At 37.0% G+C, this 5,094-nt stretch overlaps 2 protein-coding genes across 4 annotated transcripts in view; both read left to right on the top strand.

Moving 5' to 3' along the window:
- The window catches only part of LOC118733322 (D-2-hydroxyglutarate dehydrogenase, mitochondrial-like), a 468,040-nt gene that overhangs the window by 450,230 nt on the left and 12,716 nt on the right, over positions 1-5,094 (top strand). The window lies entirely within an intron of this gene.
- Positions 1-5,094, top strand: part of LOC118733323 (D-2-hydroxyglutarate dehydrogenase, mitochondrial-like) — an 11,120-nt gene that overhangs the window by 2,173 nt on the left and 3,853 nt on the right.

Here is a 5,094-nt window from a genome sequence, read left to right as displayed (position 1 = left end):
AAAAAAACGTGCTAAATCTGAAAAAAAATCCATATGAAGGAACATCAACCCAACCAGTAATAAATTTGGGTGTACACATTTTAATATGTGTCGTTGTGCACTTCACAGATGCTTTTTCGTAATTAAAAATTACTTCTTTCTTAAAAATAACTTGTTCATTATTCTTCATTTAAATTACCAAGCTTGAAAATTTATCTTTTTATGTTTACTTCACTAGTTGTGTACATTATTAAACGCCTGGAACTTTTGATTTTCGACATTTGAAAAAAAATGCATCTAACCGTTTGCTCCTTATAAAGAAAAAACGCCCAAAATTTAATTTCACAAACTTAAAAAACATTCCAAATGTTAGTCAGAGTTATAAGAGATCAGAGTGTCATATTTCATCAAAACCGTGAGCCATTTATGAGTGAAGAGCAGTCTCGCATAGTGCATTTTTTTATTTTCATCGAATTTCAAATCACCCTATGACGATGAAAAAAGTTCTTAATTAAAAAAATACAACATCATACATCTACAGGTTAGGGTATCTAATTTGACCGCTCATTTTAGAAAGTCCTTTTCAAAAGTATTCTCAAACCAAAATTTTCTTAAATCTCTTTCGTCTGACATTGTGATACACATGTATTTCAATAAATTGATGAACTAACTCGAATTTGATTGTTTGAACAAATAGCAACCCTTCTAAATAGAGGTCAGGAATAAATCACTTTCAAACCCGTCAAACTGAATAATTTGAATGTAATTTTTTAAACACGTGCCAACTCGCTACATTCGAAATGTCTAAACTAAAGATTTCTTACTGGCTAATAAGAATGTGTAGCTGTGGTTGTGGAGTATTATTGCTGATGTAGCTAGCGAAATAGCTTGTGGCTGTGGTACTACATTCTGGCCCGTTATAATCGCCTTTAGAAAAAAAGTAGAGCGATTTTGACATTAGCCGTTTGTTTACATTTGTTCGTTGTTTACAATTTGGTTGTAGCTTTTTAATTAAATTTTCTTAATTTTCGCTTGTGACAACGTGTGTACACATAGGGAATAGAATAATTTAATACAACGACATGATTTATATAGAATTTGCATAATAAAAACGATTATTCTTGCGTTCAACATTTACACGGTTTTCTTCTTTCTCTTCGTTCGTTAAACAAAGATGGCGTCGAGATTTCAACAGCTAACTTGTAACTTTTTTCTTGCTTTCCTTCTCGCGTGATCTTGTGTCTTTCGTTTATGAATACCCTCTTCAAAATATTTATAAGCTATTAATTTCTGAAACCCCTTTCGTTTGGTACCCATATGATATTGGTGATACATATGTATTTCTCTTACCTAGTACGATTTTTTAAACAGGTGGCAACCCTCCTATAGTTCAGCTATGAAACAAAGCTTTTCAAAACCATTTCGATTAATACCCAGTTTGTTATAATTGATTTAATTTTTTAAATAATTTGAATATAATTTTTTAAAAGGTGGCAACTCTTTTCAAAAAAGTAAAAACTTATTGCACATCTACAGTGCAAGGCTTTTAGTTTGACGCCTCATTTTGGAAAATCGAACGAACTAATAAACTAAATAACTTGAATTTAATTTTTCAACAGGTGGCAACTCTTTTCGAAAAACTAAAACCGATTTGGGGTACAGATCTTTTATAATAATATAATAGATTGGCACTTACACATATGTTAGTGTTTGGCCGAGCTTCTCCTCCGATTTGTGGCGTGCGCCTTGAAGTTGTCACACAAAGCGGAGGGACCTACAGTTTTACGCCGACTCCGAACGGCGATTGTATTTTTATGAGAAGCTGTTTTTCATGGCAGAAATACACTCGGAGGTTTGCCATTGCCTGCCGAGGGACGACCGCTGTTAAGAAAAAACCTTTTTTCTATATTTTTTGCGATGTTGCTTTGACCAGGGTTTGAACCCGGGTGCTGATGAGTGAAAGCGCGCACTGCTTACCTCTACACCACAGCGGCCGACAGATCTTTTATCCTGGACAAAAAAATCCCGCGTATTACATATACAGGCCAATTCTGAACAGAAGCTCCCTGGGAGTTTTCTCTCTTTTCCCTTTCCTCCTATTATGAAAAAAAAGTTTTCGGGGAAAATGCTATTCCCTGGGAGTTAACTATTGGAGGATTTCTTTCTCGTGAGAAACAAATTCCCGGAGAACGAATTCCCCGGAAATATTAAGAATTGGGCTGATATAGATTATTTCAAAATTTAGATTTTGTGGGAAAACGCAATCAAAGTTTGATCAACTAATTCAGTTGGTATACAAAAAGATAGATGGAAAGACACACATCTACGCCACTTTTGGGAAGTTTGGTCATCTGCTAGGCTGAACATACATATTCTTCCTATCAAGATTAGGTTAGGTTAGGTTATCCTGGCTGCCCTCATCCGCGCAGGAAAGCGCACACTTAGGCCTCCATGGGCCTATTGTGATACCATATTTGAGGCTCATACGTCCCTCCTCCTACCTCAGAAATTTAACCAATTTGTAGCTCTGATAAAGCGCACAAAATCGTAGATACTGGCCGAGTCCAGTTCAGCCAGACACTCGAAAGAATAGCGACGGAGCGAGCGTCGACGGGCTCTTGCCAAAGCGGGACAGTGGCACAGGTAGTGCTCCAAGCTCTCGATCTCCTCCTCATCGCGGCAGCTACGACAGTAGTCGTTTGGCTGCAGACCCATCCTGGCAGCGTGGGTTCCCATAAGGCAGTGCCCGGTGAGAATTCCGATAACATGGCGGAGCATTGGTCGCTCCAAACGAAAGCTTATCAAGCTTATAAATTTTAAGATCAAATCACCAAAAACGTAAATTTTGAATTACTCTCTATATTATTAAACGTGCGATATGCCCACATGCATTCTTTTGTTGTTGCCTTTTTTATTTTAACACATTCTGCTGTTCAGGCACCCCTTCTCTTGGGGTGAAAGTATACTTCACCATACCAATTCAGAAAGAAGCAATGTCTCACTCGCGTAATAATGCAAGGAAAGCTCATTAAGGGTGGTTTATTGCCCCTTCATTGGAAAGCTATTCAACTAAACATCCATATATACATCCTTGTTAAGACTTTGTCTGTATTCACATTAGGGATGTTAATCCCGGGAGTTTCGGGATTCGTAATATGCACTGATGGCAATAATAGAAACTCCATTTCTTGACCAGCATTGGCTATATTTCTTTTTTTTTTATTAATGATTAACAAATTTTTTTTTCATAAATGTCTAGCTCACTATACATGTAACACCGTGCGATAGTAAATTTTACACAAAAAAATCTATATATTTCTGAAACCATGGGCCAAATATAGTAAAATTGTGTTTTTGTTTTTTTACTCGGACGTCAGTAATCTAAAAATGATTTAACAAATTCAGTGAAACGTGCTTAGAGAAAAAGTATGGGTATCAAATTAAAGACGAAGTTCTGTAGAATTCTATCAGATTAAATATTTTGGTGTATGGACTGGTAAGTATTGAAAATGCCCTTTTAAATTTGTATGCTTGAAATTTCGCAATATTTATTTTTGAAAAAATTATATGTTAAGGACTTGTATAAACTAGATAACATCCTCGAATTTCGTCCTTCTAACTTCATCAGCTTAAACAATTACCTGTTCTCCCTTGTGAATCCAAAAAATTTTAATTTTGTTAAATTCCAAAGAAATTTCCTCTTGCATTTGGTACCCATTTTTTATTTTACATTGCATTGGATTTTTTAAATAATTTTTGGAATTAATCATAACTTTAAAATTTTAAGGTCCTTGAAAATAAATTCTGACGTCCGAGAGAAAAAATAAAAACGCCACTTTAAATAAAAAAGTAGGTTTCAAACCCATCTATTATTATTAATTTTATGGTAGGCGACATAGAAGCAATTTTTTGGATTTAAGTTGTTGAAAAGTAATGAATATCTAAATCCCGGAATTCGTCCCAGGATTGCGATAACAACATCCCGAAAATCCCCGGGATCGTAAAAAGCGCAAAAAAATTAACATCCCTAATTCACATATTTATTTACAGTCGTGGCTATTCCTATTATCCTTTTTAAATTCTCCTACTTCAGGTGCGGCACAATGTGAAGCGCGGTAATTATGCCAATTTAGAAGGCAAGGATGTGGCTTTCTTCGAATCAATTGTTGGCAAGAATCATATGGTTCAAGAAGACTTGCAGGGTTACAATGTCGATTTTTTGCGAAGTGTGCGGGGTGAGTTGTTCGGCGCTGAGGGTATTGAAGCTCTCAATGCCAGACTTAGTAAACAAAAATTCCGCTTAAATATAAATACGTACATACATATGTAGGTGATAGTCAACTTGTGCTGCGACCCAGCTCCACTCAGGAGGTATCCGCCATACTGAAGTACTGCAATGAACGGAAATTGGCGGTTTGTCCGCAGGGCGGTAACACCGGCTTGGTAGGTGGTTCTGTGCCGGTTTGTGATGAAATTGTGATTTCTTTGGCGCGACTCGACAAGATTCTACACATCGATGAGATCACTGGTATAGCGGCATGTGAAGCCGGTTGCATACTGGAGAATTTGGATTTGAAAGCGAGAGAATCGGGATTAGTAGTGCCGCTCGATTTGGGCGCCAAGTCAAGCTGTCACATTGGCGGTAATGTATCTACAAATGCTGGAGGATTGCGTGTATTGCGTTATGGTAATCTGCATGGCATCGTATTGGGAGTGGAAGCGGTAAGTATTTAGATATTGATTAAAAAAAGTTTGTGAAATTCGTAATGAGTTCAATCTCAGGTTCTAGCTAGTGGCGAGATACTTGATCTCATGTCTGACTTCAAAAAGGACAATACAGGCTATCATTTGAAGCATCTCTTTATTGGTTCTGAAGGCACACTGGGCGTGGTGACCAAAGTCTCTATGTTGTGTGCGCCGCAACCACAAGCACAGCATGTAGCGTTTTTGGGTAAGCGATTATGTATTTGGAGGGTTAGATAATAAAATGACAGAGCTTGCTGGTGAACAACAGGAGGTTAGTCTTACATATATGTATGTATGTTTGTATATAGATTATCGGTGCGTAAATAAATCGAGAGTCAACTTCACTCTGTAATAAACCCCCCCCCCCCC

This window comes from Rhagoletis pomonella, unplaced genomic scaffold (genome assembly GCF_013731165.1).
Source record: "Rhagoletis pomonella isolate Grant_MI unplaced genomic scaffold, Rhpom_1.0 Rhpom_scaffold_00002, whole genome shotgun sequence".
NCBI lineage: Eukaryota > Metazoa > Arthropoda > Insecta > Diptera > Tephritidae > Rhagoletis > Rhagoletis pomonella.
Note: the sequence above shows the minus strand (reverse complement) of the source record. Positions and strands in the feature narration are given on the sequence as shown.